The sequence below is a fragment of the Chlorocebus sabaeus genome, chromosome 13 (assembly GCF_047675955.1).
Source record: "Chlorocebus sabaeus isolate Y175 chromosome 13, mChlSab1.0.hap1, whole genome shotgun sequence".
Classification (NCBI taxonomy): Eukaryota; Metazoa; Chordata; class Mammalia; order Primates; family Cercopithecidae; genus Chlorocebus; species Chlorocebus sabaeus.
The window spans coordinates 75,813,589-75,834,463 of NC_132916.1; the positions used below are offsets into that span (position 1 = coordinate 75,813,589).

A 20,875-nucleotide genomic window follows, 5' to 3' on the forward strand; every position below is an offset into this window, starting at 1 on the left:
TTACGCGAGCCTCCCAACAGGCCTGATCCCTTGGCCTGCACAGGACTGATAGCCCTTCCATCTCTGCTCATCCCCATTGACCACAAACTTAGCCGCTGCTCAGGCGAGAGATGTGGCACATCTGACTCAAACTGAGCAAAGAGAAGACGGTAGCATGACCAACTTTCTCTCAGCTGAACAAGAATATGGTTCCACCTTTGTCTAGGGAGCATGTATGGTGGTTTGAGGAACTGTGAGGCTGCTGCCCACCCCAGCTCAGGAGTCCTAACGCTTGGGCAGAGAAGATTTTGAGGCAGGTCTGAATATCTCTAAAATTTGTATGGCAAGGTGAGGGTAACAGCTTACACTTCAAGGGAGGCCGATGCAATTCTAGAGATGTGACAGGCAGTTTGCTGGGATGTTTAATTAGTAAGTAGAAAAGAAGGAAATTTAGGACATCCCGGCCTTCTCCGGGTCTTTCTGCTTCTGTGACAGGATGTAGAGTTAAAAGCATGAGAAGACTGCAAGTCCTGCCCCTTCACATTCCTCCACGCACTGAGAAATCCTATCTGGTCCCTTCTCTGCTGGTCAGACTGACGCCTGGCCTCTCCGTCCTGCAGGTGCACGACTGGAGCCCGTGTGAACAAACTGCTCAGAATCAGCCCTTCCTTCCATGGAAATCATACATTGGCTGGGGCTCCAGGGTACGCTTTGTGCTCCGATGGTAAGGTTCCTTTCTTTTCCCTCTCTGTAGAAAATTTCCCTCTCATGGTGGCATAGGGAGAAAATAACGTCCTAAAAGTGGAGACAGCCTGGGGCAAGGAGATGGCTGCGAAGGCGCCATTTCTCTGTGTGTCCAGCAGGGGGCGCCGATGACAAGCGCGCGAGCTGCGAGGCCGCACAGACTCTTATGCAATGATGAGGGCGCAGGCTCCGGGACCAGGGATGCTGACGCAGGCCTGAGTCCGGAAAAGACCCGCACATCTGGGGCCCAAGTGGCCCATTTCCCTAGAGGGGAGCACAGATTCTCAGGAATCGTCATCCTTCCCATGAAATCCTGGAGACTGCTTAGTTGAGTTTCTGGTTGACTTGCCGCTGCGTGCGCTGGCAGCTGCCTGTGAACCCAGTGACACTGGTTCAGTGCTCCTATTTGTTTTCCAAAAGGGGTTGCCCTGATTTTTGGTGGTTTTTTTTAAGACTAAATAATAATAGTCATCATAGGCACCCTTTCCTGAACAGCCCCTCTATGCCTTCCCAGTGCTACGGGTTTGATGCTCATTGTGTCTGTTCCCCTGCAGTGCGTTTCATCCTCTCATCCGGCAGCAGGGAGCCCCACCAGTGCCTCCCATCAGACTTCCCTGCTGTGCTCAGTGCAATTTGCTTTTAAAAGGGAGCCAGGGAGAAAGGGACGGAAGGAGGGAAGAGGAGAGGACACCAATCCCTTCCCAGATTCATTGTCCCTATCAAAGCGGGAGAAAGCTTGTGTTTAGAGAATGAACAGGAAACGATGTTATTTGATTGTCTTAAATCAGTTTCAGTTTGCTGTTATTTTACTGTTTAAGACTTCTGTTTGTTGTGTTTTGTTTTGTTTTCAATTTCCCTCAAATGCATCAGTGATCTCTAGAATATTTCTGTATTCTAGAGAAGATGTGTGCTTAACAGGGAGAGAAAAGGTACAATGGGATTCTTTCTGGTAGGAAAATAAGGCTGCTTTTTTAATCCCTTTGCTTTCTTAATTTTGTATAACAAAATTATACAAGAAAAATTATGAAATTATTTTTAAAAGAATTATAAGAATTCAAAACGAGGCTCCCTTCACTGAAGACATATTTACTCAAAAATCTGGAAAATATAGATCTAGAAGAAAAAGCATAAACGTACAATCTCTTAGCCAAGCAATAATTGTTTTTTGTTTATTTATTTATTTATTTATTATTATTATTATACTTTAAGTTCTAGGGTACATGTGCATAACGTTCAGGTTTGTTACATATGTATACTTGTGCCATGTTGCTGTGCTGCACCCATCAACTCGTCAGCACCCATCAACTCGTCATTTACATCAGGTATAACTCCCAATGCAATCCTTCCCCCCTCCCCCCTCCCCATGATAGGCCCCGGTGTGTGATGTTCCCCTTCCGGAGTCCAAGTGATCTCGTTGTTCAGTTCCCACCTATGAGTGAGGGACGTGGATGCAGCTGGAAACCATCATTCTTAGCAAACTATCACAAGAACAGAAATAATTGTTATCATTTAATTTAGTATATCAAGTAAGGATCTTTTTCTAACATGCTATATGCTATACTAGAAAGTGTTATAGTATTATACATAGATTAACAATCTATTGTTTTCTTTACTTAAAATATTTTGATAATTTTAAATATTTGCATGGTATTTATTATATGTCATATAAATGTAACAACATATATTCAGTTAATTTAATAAGGATGGATATTAAAGCTATTTTCACTATTTTTTCTATTTTTCTATTGTAAACATCACTAGGATAACTTTTACATACATTTCTATTTCCTTGGGGAAAATCCCTAGAAGAAAAATTGAAGATCAATGGATATTTAAAGCTACTCAGCATGTATTTGCAAATGTTATTCCAGAAGCACTGAGCCAATTTGCGTTTTCACCAATGGTTAGGAGCCAATACCAACAGAGTTCCTTTTCATGGGCTTTGACAATGTTATAGGTTGCAAATAGTATTTTACTGTTGTTCTAATTTGTATTCCTGTGTCTTTTTCTCTTGAATTTTTCAGACTCCTTTAAGGATCTTTTTGAAGGTCTCCAATTTTTATACAAGCAACAAAGAATACAAGTAACAGCTAAAGAAACCAGGGAACTGTAGCAGCAGAGTGTAGCACTGAAAATATTTAAGACTTGATGAAACAATGTCCCTTGCATAGACCGATGATTTTATAGGCACTCCCAACCTGCAGGGGACTGTTTGTGTTCTCCGAAAATCCATATGCTGAAATCTAATCTTCAACGTGATGGCATCAGGAGGTAAGGCTGGGAAGTAATTAGATCACAAGAGTGGAGCCCCCATGCATGGGATTAGTGCCCTTCTGAAAGAGGCCCCCCAGTGCTCCCTTGCCAGCTACTGGCTGAGGACACAGTGAGAAGACAGCTGTCTATGAACCAGGAAGTGAGCCCTCACCTGACATCAATTCTGCCAGCACCTTCATTTTAAACTTCCCAGCCTCCAGATCCGTGAGAAATAACTTTCTGTTGTTTATAAGCCACCCAATGTATGTTTTTTTTGTTTTTGCTTTTTTTTTTTTAACAGCAGCCTGAATAGATTTACAGCCAAGAAAATTAGAGAGGAGATCCAAGTTGGATTAGTCTTCAATTTGATTACTCAATTATGATGACTAAAAGACCTACCATGCTCTGAAAGTCTGAGCACCAGAATTCTGGTGATGTTTTTTTCCCAAGGTAGCCTAACATAAGGCAAGATTGTAGCATGAAGGAAGGGGATGACTTTTGAGAAGGTTTTCTTTACCTTGGACAGAAACCCAGGAAGGGGGTTGTGGATACAGGTGTGCACATGTCACCTTGTGGTGTGCATATGTGTGTGCTCTTGGGAATGTCATCCCTCTTTATTTTAACTGCATGTGAAAGCAGCAGGAACCTGTGCTAGAAATCAGGGACAATTAGAAGATAGCTGTGCTTTGGGGAAGCAAGTCAATTGACTGAAAAACAATTTGTCAAATTTCTAATTTGTGAAATTGTAAGGATATTTAGAAGGTTTTCTTTTCATCTTCACCCTATACTTTCCCTGTCCCTGTCTCTGAAGCTGGCCCCGACTATTTTGTTACAGGGGCAGAGTCATGTTCACAAGCAGGAGTAAGAATTAAATTAAAACATAAGCAAAAACCCTCAATGAGTCAGTAAATTGGTCATTCATCAAGTTAATTTTAACAAATTGGCCTTCAACAAATTGGCCTGGAGCCCTACTTTGGCACCTTCTTCTGGAAATGTCTTCTTTTGCTTTTTCAGTCCTTTTCTGTTCAACGTTGTACTTCATCTAGACCTTGAGATTGTACCATTCACAATTATAATCTCAACATTCATCACTTGCCTTGGGAGGTACAGACTTAACTGTTGGCTGGCTAAACGTTTATGTGGAATCTTAGTGGACTTGTAACACTATTTAATGAAACACTCAAAACATTCAAAGTCTAAAAGGGAACAGATTCGGAAATAACTTCCATTACCTGTTCCTACCTGTCCTCCAGCTTCATTCATGGTCATAGGGCCTTAGTTTTTGGACAGAGAGCACCACCATTTTTGGCCATGAATTCTCTTTTTCCACAGCCCATTTATACCCATCTGGTCACCACCTGCCAAGAAAAGTAAATAACAATCACTGCTTCCTCCACTGGCTTCTGTCCCTGGGGTGCATGGCCAGGAGTTTGAGCCACTGCTGGACAAGAGCCGTTGATTGCTTGAAGGCTGGCAAGAACAGCAGAACCCTCATAGTGATCTGGCCTCTGTGGGAGAGACAAAGGGATGAGCAGACGTGTCGCACTCAGGTTAACTTCCTGCCAATTTCTCATGAATTTTCCTAAAATAAAAGTGCATTTTCTTCTCAGCCTGATTACATTTCACTAGCACAGCTTTGGTAGATGCTGGACTCTAGAGAGGATTAAAGGTGATGGGAATGGTAAGGATGGTGAATCTAGGATTAAAATTGCCCTGCCACACATTGGGTCAGAGCAAATATTTGTGAAGCTTGAGTTATTTGCAGTGTGTCATTATGGTTTCTGTATGGGAAATGCCAAGTTGTACTTCGATGTGCAGGGAGATAAAAATATATTTACAAACACAGGGTGCTACGTGTTAAATGGTAAGGTGCCAGAAAACTAAAACGTGACTAGTACAAGGATGTGGTCAGAGGTGGTGTGGGAAGTAAAATTGTGAATCAGGTGCTGAAATGATTAAAGAAGATGGAAGACTGAGCTAATGACAGTGTGCATTAATTAATGGAAATGTATGGCCTGAAATGGAAAAGAGGAGATGTAGTTGAGTAACAAGTGCAACATCCTTTCATCTATCACACTGGAAATCCAGCAAAATCTGAGACCAAGTGACTATTTAAAGTCAACTCTATAGAACTCCAGAGCTGGGGATGATTTGTCTGCAGGAACAAACCAGCTTTGCTCTGAGCTAAGAGTGAAAGCATATTAAATATGTAGCCTTTTAAAGAATCATATTGCTGTATCATCTATACATATATATACACACACACTATTCATATATGTAATTATTAAAGCAGATCATAACATAATAAATATCAAATTATTCTTGTTCCTCTTTTGAGTCTTATTCTGCAGAAGGAATATTTTCACGCTTTAAAAAAGGCAGCATCATCTCTGATCTATGAACCATTCTATTTCAAATACGTCTTACTGTTACAATTTGGCCTATTGCTTGGTGGGAAAGGCCTTTCCATATTTCACTCACTACAGAGCAATTCAGCTTTCCTGTAATACTCATATGATGTTTATATCCATCTTTTGAAATGTAGGGGCTATTAGATCAGAAATATTCCACGAAGAAGGGAGCAAAGATTCATGTCACTGACAACTGGAGAAGAAACAGAGAAAGGGTAATAATATCATGGGACAGAATGGAGTCCCTTCCAGATCTTTGGAGGGCTAGCACCATATCCTTCCCAATCATTTATAGCAAGGCTAACTAAGGTCCTGAAGAGTGGGCACCTTCAGTCTGAGACCATGAGATACTACCCTGATATAGACCAAACTGGGCTTAGTTTCCCTCTGGAATCACCAGAATAGCTGCACTGGTTATACTGTGTCATTTCAGAATGCTCACCTCAACCCTCAGCCCATTTGTTCGCTGACATAACAATTCTTTTTCTTTTTTTCTTTTCTCTTTTTTTTTTTTTTTTTTAGAAAAATAAATCTTGGTACTGCAGTTAGAAATAAAGCTTAAGGAAAAATCACTGGGATTGGTGACATGTTGCTTTAAGTTAAAAAATGGCTCTGCAAGGTGGGTGTCCAAACCTTTGCAGCTGTTCTCCATGCCAGAAGAACAATTCAAGAGCAGCACATCATGGGCAGCTCCCAGGAAAGGGAGGAGAGAGGCTCGGGGCACCAAACCCATCCAAGCACTCAGCACTTGCAAAGGCCCTGGCCTCCTTTACCATCCAAACACCTTACACTTTCTAGGAATTCGATTCACATGGATTAAAGCCCAATTTACTAAAACTAGTTATTTAGCATTAATAATTTGAGTCTTTAAGTTTTAGCTGGTGAAGGACTACATTAGTTTTTACTTGAAAATCAAGTTTTCTTTTTCTTTCAAATCAAGTGCTCATGATGTGTGACAAATGGCATGCCTCCTGCAAGAGTTACGAGTTATGTGCCTAAACAGGAAGGATCATCTCATTGCAGAATTAGGGGATCATTCAGTGGGAAGGGAGTTTCAAGGTCTTTTAGTTCAGCCTCCCAGTAATACAGAAATTCTGTTTGCAGCATCCCTGTCAGGTGGCCGTCAAGCTTCTACTAGTGTATTCATCCACACCTGGTCTGTCTAAAACCTTGAGAACAGCCCGTTGTACAGTTCCATAGCTCCAATTGAAGAAAAAGTGTTTTTATTTTCAGTAAACATATACCGTTGTATAACTTTGGTTGATTGGTTCTCATGTAGCAACCCAGAAAACACTGAGCTCCCTCTGACATCCATGCCCTTTGACTGAAAGTCAGCCATAAAATAAAGCACCGGAATAACTTTCCAGAGTCTCCGATTTGCCCCTTCGCTCCACTGCAAATCAAATGTGTCACTTGTGTTTCAATTCAATTAGCCTTTTCCTAAGGGTTTCACTGTTTCTGTTCCTGTGAGTTTCTTTTTTAAATATCTGCATTTGTATATTTCAAGTGGAAATTTTTTTTTTTTTTTTTTTTTTTTTTTTGGCAAACTACAACATTTTATTTTAAATTGAGAGACCTGGTTTTATTTTTATTTTTATTTCGGAAAATTTCAAACATACAAGAGTAAATATAATATAGCGATGAATGCCCTAGTATTTATCACCCAGTGTAAATATATCAAATTGTGGTCAATCTTATTTCATCATTACCCTCACCCCGTCTTTCTCCTCCCTGGATTGTTTCGAAGCAAATCCCAGATACCATATAATGTCAGCTATACCTTCTCATACGAACCTGGGAGCAAATTCTCCAAACAACAGAATCGACGGAAGACATTTGGGGGACCTCGCCCTTATAGTGGGTGCTAGAGTTACAAAAGTGAATAAAATTGTGTCACCTTTCGGTCTTTTTGGAAAACACTACCCCTCATGTGTCTGTAAAAACTGACTCTTGTTTTTGCACTGACACTTCCTTTTTTGGCCAAAATCTTTCTAAAAACAGACAGCAAGCCCCCCCCCCCCCCCCCCCCCCGCTGCCCATTTCTTAAACCGTCCTCTTGTGAAGGTGAGCTAGGATTGTACAATTAGAATGCTTTGAGAATTTCGTCCCTTTTGAGCTCTCTTTACTTTTCAAAGCCTCTACTCATGCTATTGGACCTATCTTTTCCTCTAACAATTAAAAAAAGTCTCTATATTGTGTTATTCTCTGTCTTTTCATCCCAGTTTCCTATGATTAACGTGGTTACCATCTCCCCAGGTTCTTCCCATTCATTTACCTTTAGCATTTCATTTCATCTTGGCATTTCTTCCCAGTTGCTCAGACTTCACTTCACAATAGTAATTTTCTTTTTCTTTTTTTGTACCTTCTGAAAGGGGTGTCTAATGACAACGTCAGTCGATAATTGCTCAGAAGACCTGCATTCACCAGAAAGAGTCTTTCTGCTGCTATTCAGAAGATCAAATTTTAAGCTCAGCATGAACCACGATCCAGTCACACTGTCTACACACACACGAGCAGAGAAAAACCACCATAGTGTGCATGAGGGAAAGATCAGACCATACAATCATTATGTGATAATGTATTAATAATAGATGGTATAATGAACCAAAAATGAGCTTGGCAACACTCCCTGGTACTTTTTACAAAATAATTTCCATAACCTGCTTTGCCTATGAAGAAGGGAACACATTATCCCACAATTAGTTGGGGGTGGAATTATTAGCGTGGGTCCAGGACGCAGCTCGGGGACTCTGTGCTTGGCCCTACACCTTTCCAGACAATGTCCTTGGCCTCTCCCCTACCACAGCACGTGTAGCTGTATGTGGGACGGAGGCTAAAAACCTGGTTATGCTCCACAGAATGAATTCTTATGTCCATGAGCTCTTCCCAGAACACATGCAGGGAGTCTCCGCCAGCTGCAGAAGTTCAACACCTGGGAAGAGGGGATGAATGTCTGTGTTTTATTTAAATGGTGTAGCATGAGTGTGCAGAGCCAACAGTATGAGAACTGGTGGTCCTGACGTATGTCTTGGCTTCATCATCCTGTGATATGGTCCTGAGGCTGACCAGGGGATGGAGCTGACCTTCAGAGCCCCAAATTTGGCATGAGGCATAGCCAATATATGGGACAAAGGTCAAAATGTATGTGACCTTGGTCACAAAAGATAACCTGGGACTTGCCTGTCACTGCAGATCCTGCACGCTACAACATAGCAGTGTTTAGTGCCTGTTTAGGTTGTAGGGGTCATCAGATCTTCAGGTCTTCCAAGGAGTCACAGCATATATAGCTACATTTTCTGAATATAAATATATGTATTAAATGAAATGACATAGCACAGGTCATGGAGAGCATAAAAGAACTGTGTTCGGAGATTCTTGAGTATTCTGGTCTGGGTATCAGAAACTTGATACAGTTTGCAACACACCCAGGAGGAAGGATCATTCAGGCATTTGGATTAAGTTGCATTGCTGACGTGAAAAGCACAGTTAAAATGAAATGGATCTATTCAATGAGAAGCTCAAAACTTTAGTTGGTTTGCAGAGTGTTTTTGTCTAGCTACACGTGTCATCGATTTAATATTTCAATGTTTCAAGTTCATTTCCATGAATGAGATTTCATTTACCCCCACACACTCACTTAACTTGCTGAGTGGTTCTAAGTTATGAAAAAACACAGCCACCAAAAAGGTGATTATTTAAGAAAGAACAGAGAAAACCTATCAGTTACATCTGTAGTTATCTTAGACTTTTAGGCAGAGTCTCTAGAAAGTGCTGAGCAGAGGCTTAACATGGGAGTGAAAAAAACCAACTTGTTTATCCACCTCTAAGTCACAAAGGCCATTCTGCACACAGCACTGAACTTCTGGGAATCGAAAAGCCACTTTGCAAGTTAGCAGGTGAGGTCAGAGTAGACGCATATTCTCTGGGCACATAAATTAGCCAAGGAAGAGACGACACCCCAAATCATCTTCATGGGGCCTAAACCATAGAGCAGAAAAAGCAAATGCACGTTTAGATGTAACACACTTGCCAAAATGATTGGACTTTTATTTCATTTCCCCTGTGACCTTAATTACCTTGTATATATTTATCTTCTAACTGGACAACATGATATTTGTGGATACGTGCTACTCACACATAGGTGTCTGTTAACACTCAAACTGAACCACTCTAAAGGGGTGTCATTTGTGAAGTCCAGGGAAAACCATCAAAAAGGCAGCTCTTAACTCCTAGGTCACAGGTAGGCTTATCTGTACGAAAGAAATGCTCATGTTACAAAGGGGTCCTTTCTGTCATTTTTGTTTGAAAACAGTCTCCTCTAAAATATGCCAATATCTGTGGAAAAGGAGCAAGAATCCCCCTCCAGAGACTGCTCCCTGGAGAGTCACAGAGATCCTCGTATTTCTCCCATAGTGTTCTTCCCAGACTGCCCATTTCAACGCAGCATTGACCAACACATTTCAAGTCCACGAGCACCTCCAAATATTGAATTAGAGAATCTCACAATAAATCCACAGATTAATCGAACTAATGACATTCATAGGCAGCCAGGATGGGTCACGTTTTTCAGCTTGTAGTTTAAATAAAATCACATCTCTTTCTCCTGTATGCCTCCCCTCTCAATTAATTTTTCAGTTCCCACAGTTTGGTTTTTAGAAAAATATCCAGTATAACCTTATTCAGGTTCCTTCTTACTGCCCTGTCCAAGAACACTATGGACTTATTCATTCCAAAGGGTTCCTTCTGTACAAGAACACTAAGCAGCCGGTTGGAGAGAGAAAAAACTTGAAAATCTGGTCAATGTACTAGTTACTGATGCTGACGCCAGGCTCTACTGCTAGAAACTGGATCTGCAGAATCTGAACCAGCCCTCCCTGGCTAACACTCAAAGGCTTTTGGTTACACCAAAGTCACCAGGGCAATTGACCCCATTCCTTCTTATAGGTTTCTCCTTGGGAGACTTGGTTTCCATTCTTGCCAAGAGATCTTTAAGTCATCCAGATACAAACTATCCTAACTTCAAACACAAAGTTCAGTCCTCAGTTCCTTGCTTCCTGGAAACCCCAAGGATTCCACACCAATTTTTTTTTTTTTTTTTTTCCGGGCACAGAGATGGAAGCCTTCAAGTAGCAGAAGGTCCCGGTCTACTCTTTTCCCAGAACAGTTAAGTGTCTCTTCAACCTACCTAGGTATCACCAAGCTTTGGATCACCCTATGCAGAATCAAGAATCCCCACTCCAGAAAACCTCATCATAGAAGAGAGCACACTTGGAAAGGATCCTGCTCCACTCAATGCCCAGTGACACCTGGCATTCTTTTGCTTTGCACACATTTCTTACAGTGAAGGGTGGAACTATCTCTGGATCATGTCTTTGCTCTAGTCTCTGTTCCTATATTGTGACCTGAGAAAAATTCTTTATTTTCTCCATTAAGAGTAGACTAGGAATTTTCTAACTTAACAGTTTAATAGATCAGAAGTTTTTAAAGATTTTCTTCAGCCTCGGAATCCTTTTTATTCCCTAAGTTTTACAAGTATGAACTTTTACTATCATATTCTCGGGTGTTCCTGAGCCATAACCTTACTTTCTAAAACCAAATTTTATTTATTTTTTAAATTTTATTTTAGGTTCACGGGTACAAATGCAGGTTTGTTATATAGGTAAACTGTGTCACAGAGGTTTATTGTACAGATTATTTTGTCACCCATACTAAACCCAGTACACAACAGTTATTTTTTTCTGATCTTCTCCCTCCACCCATCCCCCATCCTCACATAGGCCCCAGTGTCTGTTGTTTCCCTCTTTGTGTCCCTGTGTTCTCACCATTTAGCTCCCACTTAGAAGTGAGAACATGCAGTATTTAGTTTTCTGTTCCTGCATCAGTTTGCTAAGGACTATGGTCTTCAGCTCCATCCATGTTCCTGTAAAGCACATAATCTCATTCTTCCTGAAGCCAAATTTTAACATACGACACAAAACACCCAATTTTTCTTAGTAGAGAACTTAATCCAATCAATCCCATTTAAATCTTATAAAATTTGTTGATGTCTCTATCACACCAGGTTGAAAAATCAAGCACACAGAAGGCTACTTACCATTCTCTACTTCCTCATTGTGAGAGGAATTTTGTAAAATTAGAGGGAGTACCTTAGAGGGGAGGTAGGATGCCTTATGATTTTATATTTGTATCCCTATTCTAGCAAATGTTCTGGAGTTCGTTTATAGAACCAGCTTCCCCTCTGCACACACCTGTCTAGTTCCCATCTCATCTGTTGCGACTTTGAATGCTTCTTCTAGAAGACCAATTGCCCAGGCCTGTAGCCCCCATTGGCCCAAGGGTAAAGAGACATGGGCCTACCCCACTCACTGTCTGTGTGGCTTTGTCAATTCATCTAATCTCTTTGAGTTTTGGTTTCCTCACTAGTAAAATAAATAAATAAAATGGTCTCAAATCTTCTCCCACTTTTGGAATTATACGTCTGATTAATTATGAACACTCAGATTCTTGGATTCTTCCGAGTCCTTTAAAGCAACCTCTATCACTCCCTGCAAGTAAATATTAAACAATCTCAACCGCTATCATTTCTGCAATTTACATGCAGTTCAAGTAGCCCTAGTATGCTGGGCTTGCTATCACTTATTGTAATCTGTTGCAGTGATCTTTGGACATAAAAGTTTTGTCTGTTTCATTCTGAAATCAACCACATGAGGTATTGCAGAGCCACAGGGTAAGAACCTGGATATGAGAATGGAACAGCACTGGAAGTCAGCCAAGCACGATTTGTATACTCATTCCAGCTCTGAAATGGACTAAACACCCCGGTTTCATCACTCCCAACTCCTGTGCCTCATTCTGATCACCTGCAAAGTGGACATAACAGTGCGTTCACTACATCCCTCAGAGGATGGTTGTGAAATACTTAATTCCAGACCAGTCACCAGGTGCCACAGCCAGAAGGTCACCCCCATTCCAGAAAACTCTTTATTCCTGGTAGGGAGTTCTGACATCACAGAAGACTTTGAAATCCTTTTTTCTTTACCACAGCTTACTTTGTGGCTTAATCCCTTGCCTACCTTACAACACATTCTCTAGCATCTAGTTGATATAAATATATATTTATATTTGCATATATATTGTATGCATATATTTTACCTAGCACTTATCTATGCTTTGTCAATTTGATCTGATGCATACATATTTTACCCAGCACATAGTATAAAATGTAAGTCTCTTATTTTTATTATTACTGAAATTACTTTTAGCATCTTTACACTTTCGTTTATGCCATCGGCTCCTCCTTGAGGTCCTTTATCTTCAATGCATAATTATTCAGCAAAAATCCACACATCTTTTGTGCAAAAAAGTAAAAGCGTTTGAGCTCCTGTGTTCACATAAGTCTTGTAGCAGTTTTCACATTTACTTTTATTGTGGCTATTTTCTCATGTATTATTTTTCTTATTATACCTATGCCCCTGGGGATCAGCACACTGTATATGTTTATACAGTCCCAAAGCAACTAGCATGTAACATTTCCCATATGGAACTCAATAAATACTCAATACATTATTGATAAAGACTTAATGAAAACAGACCCAAGAGCCCAGAAATTATTTCTTGGCTGTGTAGCTTGCTTGATTTGAACTTGCCATGTGGTTTAGACAGGGCAGAGGGTATTTTCCGAGCTGCCCAAAGTGGGCTTCATTATGTACCTGATGTCATTAAATCCATAGCCTATCTGCCCGAGAGTCCTTTCCATTTCTGAGTGTGTCTGTTAGGCTGAAAGCAAAAGTCTTTATAATAGGATTAGACATTTTAATAGCCCCTAGAGAAATAAAAGCACTTCATGAAGGTTATTTCTTTCTGAATAAAAGCAGCCTATCCATATAACAGCAAGAACATGTATAGTAATTAGAAAATATTCTGTTTCCCTGAAATCATAGTACTGATAAATGACATTTATTGAGTTTCTATCTTATGCCACATATCAGATGTGTTATCTTGTTTAAGCTTCACTACTGTGTGGTAGGAATCATTATTATTTGCATTTTACAGATGAAAAACTGTAATTGAAAGGTGTCAAGTAAGTTGCTCAAGGTTCACAACTAGCAAGTGATAAAAAAGTTTGGCCATCACCAGAGCTCTCTATCTAGAAAAACATGTTTGGAAAATTTCAGATCAAGATGGCGTCCCTATTCTGGGACTCTCCACCTTTGTTATCTAGGATTTCTGAATACAAATAGCCAGGAGTTTTCATAGTCACTGTGCAACCTCTGTTGGTTTTGTTTGGTTTTTGAGATGGGGTCTGACTCTGTTGACCAGGCTGGAGTTCAGTTGCATGATCATGGCTCACTGCACTGAACCTCCTAGGCTCAAGTGATCCTTCCACCTCAACCTCCCAAGTAGCTGGGACCACAGGTATGTGCCAACATGCCCAGCTACTTTTGAATTTGTGGAGATGTGGTCTCACTATGTTATCCAGGCTGGTCTCAAACTCCTGGGCTCAAGCAATCCTCCTGCTTCAGCCTCCCAGCGTGCTGGGATTATAGGTGTGAGCCATCGCACTCTCTGCTCAGTTCTTAAATCTTGATATCTTTTCTCTCTCTTCTCGTCTCTCCTCGTTTCTCTTTTCTCTCTCTGCGTCCCTCTCTCTCTCTCTCTTTGAAAAAAAATAATAAACTTGGCTCGCAACAATTGTCATCAGTGGTTGCTACAGAGGCTTTCCAAATACTCAGAAAAAACCCATCCCTGTGGCTTTTTGTCAGGGATTTTCTATGCATGACTCAGGCCTCATCAGCAGTAAAAATTCAAGCAGTAAGGGTGTCTGCTGCCAAGCTGTACCGCCCCTTGGAGGATCAGGGGCTGGGCTTGCTTTTCTGCCCTTCTCAGTGCTTGAGGTTTCGCTGTCCTTCATGACAACAAAATCATGTCATTTTCACCTGCCAGGACAGGCACCAAAAAACCCACTGGTAAAACCCCTTCCCAACAAGAGAAGCCAAGGGGCAGCAGCTAGTCAAGCCAGGTGCAGGAGAGCAGAGAATGAGAGGGGGGTGCATTGGAGGGGGATGCATTGGAGTGGGGTGCATTGGAGGGGGATATACTGGAGGGGGATGCATTGGAGTGGGGTGTATTGGAGGGGGATACATTGGAGGGGGATGCATTGGAGGGGGATGCATTGGAGGGGGATACATTGGAGGGGATGCATTGGAGGGGGATGCACTGGAGTGGGGTGCATTGGAGGGGGATACACTGGAGGGGGATGCATTGGAGGGGGATGCATTGGAGTGGGGTGCATTGGAGGGGGATACATTGGAGAGGGATGCATTGGAGGGGGATATATTGGAGGGGGATGCATTGGAGGGGCTTACATTGGAGGAGGATGCATTGGAGGGGGATGCATTGGAGGGGGATGCACTGAAGGGGGATGCATTGGAGTGGGGTGCATTGGAGGGGGATACATTGGAGGGGGATGCATTGGAGGGGGATGCATTGGAGGGGGATGCATTGGAGGGGCTTACATTGGAGGGGGATGCATTGGAGGGGGATACATTGGAGGGGAATGCATTGGAGGAGGTGGCACCTGGGTAGGTGTTGCAGGGAACAAGCCCCTTCTTCCAATCATGGGGAATTTCCCTTTTTGTGAAAGGGAAGTTCAGAATAGGAATTCCTATGAATGACAAGGCCATGTAAGCGGCACAGAAAACATAAGTAGTTGTTGAGCCACTTACATGGCCCAACACGTGACTGAGTAACTCTTTTTTTGAGACAGAGTCTCACTCTGTTGCCCAGGCTGGAGCACAGTGGCATAATCTCGGCTCACTGCAACCACTGCCTCCCAGATTCAAGCAATTCTCCTGCCTCAGTCTCCTGAGTAGCTGAGATTACAGGCACGCGCCACCTTGCCCAGCTAATTTTTGTATTTTGGGCAGAGATGGGGTTTCACTCTGTTGGTCAGGCTGGTCTCAAACTCCTGACCTCAAGTTATCCAGCCAGCTTGGATTCCCAAAGTGCCAGGATTACAGGTGTGAGCCACTGCACCCTGCCGACTGAGTGACTCTTAAACTATTGCAGCAGGAAAAGCTGCCCCTTCTCCTTCTATCACCTACCCTTCCCCTGAGCAGCTGAGGGTTGAATGCAGTGTGTCTACTCTCCAAGTCTCTCCAACGTAGATTACTTGTATTACAATTTTCTTTTTTACTATTACTTAACAGCTTCATCTGTTATAATCCATAACAGATGCAAATTTTTGTATATTTTATGCATTTTATGGACATTGGCAGCAATGGGCATTTTCTTGTTTATGACACTCTCAATCAGTTATTCTTTTCTGAGTTTTCTCCCCCTTACTCTAGTTCCAAGACAGATACTCCTTTCTTCTGAGAACAGAGGCAAAGCACACAATATTGATCTGATTGCAGTACAGAATCCTCCCGAAATCCTGAAAGCCAATTACCTCATACTGCACAGTACAGTAAATTCTAGGATAGCCTTAGAAAGGGAGTCAGTCAAGTGGTTTATAAGAAAAGAAACTATAAAAAGAGTGTTCTTCAGATTCTTCCCCTGCTATAATCCAGTCAGGTCATATTTTATCAGTACTCATTATCCAGGCAGACAGTGATAACTGTGGAAACCATGGAAACATATTATGGCCAAATTGATGCTGCTGCGAAACGCCAGTGACTCACGCTGTGGAACACTAACCATGATCCATTAAGGCACTTCCTGGACTTTTGTCAAGAGGGCCTTCCACGTGTGCATTCTAGGTGCAAGTGCAGCCACACCTCACTTGGAGAGTGAGGGGGCTCTCCAAAATAAAAGGCAACTCATCAGACTTTTCCCAGAATGAATAAGACGATATCACAAATTGCACATCATCCTGGATCAGTTTTAATCCAATGATTCCATTAGGTTATAAGGCACATTTGAATACTCCTAAGTATTTAAGACACAGTGTGCACTCCCTAGCACACTCTCTCTCCTCTTCTTTAAACCTAATTATTTGCCTCCACATTTTAAAACTCCAAATAAGAATATGCATTGTCATTGTAATTATGCTCATGAAAATGTCAGATTTCCATACTCTACATCTGATAAAAATAAATACATCAGAGCGGATCATTACATTTTGTTAAAGTCCCAAAGCTATGAACACTTAAGGCCACATCCCACTTCAGAGAATGCCACAAAGACAGGTTAGATTAAGGATGCCTCTTTTATTTATAATCTTGAACACAAATCCTTTGCTAACATATGAGATTAAAGTATATAGCATTGAAGAGATAGAAATTTTCATAACGTAAACATTAATGATAGTTTTAACTTTTTTCTTTTTTCAGAATAAATTATGTAACGTGTTCAGTAATATAAGTGGAGTGGAAATTTTTTAAATTATCAAAGTTTATCAAAAATTATCAAGTATTTATCAGCCATGTACAAGGTGTTTCTTATTCATGTTTTGCCATCTCAGTTGATGGCAAGGCTAGTTGTGAAGTCTTGGCTAATGTACCAGTCCCTCTGAATATTTTGATCCTATTTTGTCTTGTCATCTTCTAAAACTTAGCAATCATTTATGATTGCAGCAAATCAATAATCAGAAGACTGAATTTTCTGACGTTAGCCCTGATATGAGGCGGAAGTTTCAATCATGCTTGTATAAGCAGTTGAAATGGAATAAACTGTAATTTTTTATTTTTGTATTTTAATAACATCTTTTTAAAATAGTTACAAAAGGAATGTATGTTCAGTGCAGATAATTTTTAAAACAGAAAAACTACAAAAGAAGCAAGGGTTACCTATGATCCAGCACTAATGCATAATCATCATTTATATTTTGCTATGTGCCCTTCTACTATTTTTCTTTGTTGGTTTTTGGTTTATTTGTACACTGTTTTAAAGAAATAGTATTGTACTCTCACAACTTGCATTTCATTATTTGGCTCTATATTGTGAATATTATCAGTATATAAGTATTTTCTGTATCACTTTCAGTGACTAGATCTGATGCTGTAGTAGATAAGTAAGAACTTTTATAATCACATTTAGCATTTAGATTCCTTTGAATTGTCCCTTTTATAGGTTATGCTGAAAGGAGCATCCTTTTATGTTGAATTTTGGCCCCATCTTTATTTACTTAGGATACATCCCTACAACTGCTTTATACAGGAATATAAGGCCTAGGAACATCTGTTTTCAAATTTTCCTTTACAAGTTTAATTTACTCAGCACTGCATGAAAGTTCTCAATGGCCAAGTGTGGTATCTCATACCTGTAATCCCAGCATGAGGTCCAGAATTGGAGACCAGCCTGGTCAGCATGATGAAATCCCGTCTCTATTATCTCTACTAAAAGTACAAAAGTTAGCCGGGCGTGGTGGCATGTGCCTAGATACTTGGGAGGCTGAGACAGGAGAATCACTTGAACCTGCGAGGTGGTGGTTGCAGTGAGGAGAGATCCTGCCAGTGCACTCCAGTCTGGGCAACAGAGCAAGACTCCATCTCACAAAAAATTAAAAAAAGAAAGTGCTCAATATTCACTCCAGCCAACCTGGGGAATTATGAATCATTTTAGCTCTACCAATTTGATACATGGTAAGAGAATCTCACTGTTTTAATTTGCATGTATTTGTTATTAATGATCTTTAACATTTTTCATAAGATAGTTTAAAAAATCATCTGTATTAATTGCCTGTTCATTGCCTTTCCCTTTTCAAAATATGTAGGTATCTACTTTTCCCTGTTGATTTGTAGAATCCTTCCACTCATTTGACACTTTGCCTGACACATTTTCCCCAGTTTGTGACTTGTCCTTTAGTTCTGAGAATCTTGTGTTATTGAGGTTCAGAAACACTCATTTTAGTTCACCAAATCTCTTTTGTTTACCTTTATAATTTCTATTTTTCATTTTATTTTCCCAAAGCCTTCCTGGACCCAAGATATTTGTTCCTATTTTCTCAAAGTTTTCTTATTGTTTTATTTGCATTTAATTTTTAAATCAATTTCTAATTAATTTTAGTGTATAGTAAAAGACTACTCCCTAGCATATTTTGCGTCACAGTGCACATAGAAAAATACACGTTTTCATGGCACTCTGGGGTAAACAAATGAGGCTGTTCACAGCCAGGGTTTATCAGTCACCTGGGCAACTGAGATGATCACATCCTAGCTCATCTGTAACCAACTCCCAGCAAGCCATTGTGCTGTGGCACTTGCGGTATGAGGCAAGTGAAGACGTGACCTTTTGAAATATAAGTAACCAACCATCTAAGTTATTGAACAATTTTATTGCTTCCCCCACTTATTTGAAATGTAATTTTATTCATGTAATTAAAACTTCTATACATGGGTATTTTCCTAGTATTTCTACCCTGTTTCATTGATCCGAATGTCCATCCTGACACTAATACAACACTGTTTCATGTTTTATAGATTTTTAACATGTTCTTATCTTTGATAACGCAAGTGTCATCTTACTTTTGTTCAAAAACTTTAATTCCTACCAGTTTATTCTTTCAGATAAATTTTAGAAAATTTCTCAAAAATTCAAATGTTTGAAGATTTGGGATTGCATTAAATGTAAACATCACTTTAACATCAACAGAATATTGACATCAACAGAATATTTTTGTTTTTCCACTTGGAATGCACTTATTCAAATCATCCATGTGCCTCTCAATGAAGTTTAGTAGTTTCCTCCATACAGGTAAATACTTCTTTTCAGGTAATTCCTACATATTTGTCATATTTGTTGCTATTTTTAATGCTATATTTTTCCTATTATATTTTCTATATGATTATTATTTACAATTTTCTATATGATTATTGGCTTAAAAACTATAAATATTTCATTTCCAGACAGCTATCAGACCATAAAATTTGTTTGTCATATTCTGTCTGTAAAGACACTAACTATGGAGGAAAATATTGGTCTGTTACTGTCTTGGAACGTGCAGTATAAACAGAAAGAATAATTCCTAATTATTTGAGTGATTCCTTATTTTTTAAAAATATATTTGTATAAGGGAATACTTTTGGAAGAGTCACAGAATATTCTCTGAATTTTCTCAATTTGATTTTAGCTGTCACGTCTAAAAAGTTTACTAAGATGCATTCTTTGAAAACAAAGGTATATTCAGCATACTTTCTAATTTACGGGCATTTTGGTTTTTAATAAACCTCTGTCAAATTTCCCCTAGTTACTTCGACATTCAATCACAATTTTACCAATGATGTTTGCGATGGCAGTGAAGAGATACGATTAGTCAAATGAATGGCTCTCGTAAGCAAATCTTTTCCTACAGTAGTACCAAAGTTTAAAAAAATGAAAGACTTTAATGGAACATTTTAAAGCATAAAACCAAATCCTCAAATTGGAACACAAATGAGAAGAAATATTATTTTTTCTCCCAAAAGTGTACCTAAAGAGAGAGGCAGTGATAAGAAGGTAGTGAAATGCTTTCACCATCTTGCAGAGCACTGAATACTTTCCATGCCTGCAGACAGTATGTTTTGGAGAAGGGGGGATAAATCAGCAGATCTCTGATTTTTGGGGGGACTAAACTAAGCAGATATTTAAACCCGTAACACTCAGCTATTTCAGATGCATGAAAACTGCTCTTTGGCTTTATTGAATTGCTGGTTAATACATAGGAACTAAATTAGGTCTATAATTTCAGATGCCCTTTTCTAATGACTCATTTTTCTGTCAATAAAATTGACAACAGAGACCAGCACAGTTGCTTTGTCCAACTCTGATCTGCCCTGTTGAGTCATGTGACACAGTCAAGTTTGCCAGATAGAGGCTGTCACTCTCCCCTGGAGTTTTCATGGAAATAAGGTTAGAGAAATGTGGCCTGTGCAAGCCCAGGGAGGTTTTTAACAGACATGAGGGATGGCATCAATCATTTCAGAAGGTCTTCCATATGGCGTTTTTATTGATAGTGCAGACTTTGTGTATTCAAAGATAAAATAAGTCCTTTTTTCCGGTAAAAGTCATCTCCTTTGGCATGAGGCTTTCTCTGCTGACCTCAGAGCCCCCTAAATGATTTAGATAGCTTATCTCACCCCCAATCCTGTGAATTGAGAAGAATTTCTAAAATGAAATAGGGAAGCTAGGTTTGACCGCAAATTTAAGTCACGGAAAGAATTTGCAAAACGTAGAATGTGTTCATCACAAGGGAAAATTTTTAATAATTCTTTTCAAAGGTAAAAAATGAATAAGTCTCACCTTTATTCTTTATTCATTTTCCCTCATTGATGTCAATCTAGTCATTTATTGGCAAATGTGCCCAAACTGTACTCAAAAATATTTGGACATTTAATGACACTAACAAAGACAGATACATAAGCTTGCCAAAGGAATCATGTAAGTGATATGCTGAATAAAAGCCACGTTGGTGACAGTCCACTTCACATACACACGCGCACGTGCACACACACACACACACACGCATTCCTCCACTTTTAGATAAGAAAAATGAGGAGGCTCAAAGGAAA

At 40.0% G+C, this 20,875-nt stretch overlaps 1 long non-coding RNA gene across 2 annotated transcripts in view; it reads right to left on the reverse strand.

Annotated features, from left to right (window-relative positions):
- Nucleotides 1-1,937: 1,937 nt before the first annotated feature.
- Nucleotides 1,938-20,875, reverse strand: part of LOC103240196 (uncharacterized) — a 297,396-nt gene continuing 278,458 nt past the window's right edge. For both annotated transcript variants that reach the window (XR_499871.3, XR_499866.3), the window contains exons 3-4: nucleotides 4,209-4,334; nucleotides 1,938-2,201 (exon numbers count right to left, since the gene is read on the reverse strand). This is a non-coding gene — a long non-coding RNA (uncharacterized lncRNA). The remainder of the gene's footprint in view (nucleotides 2,202-4,208; nucleotides 4,335-20,875) is intronic.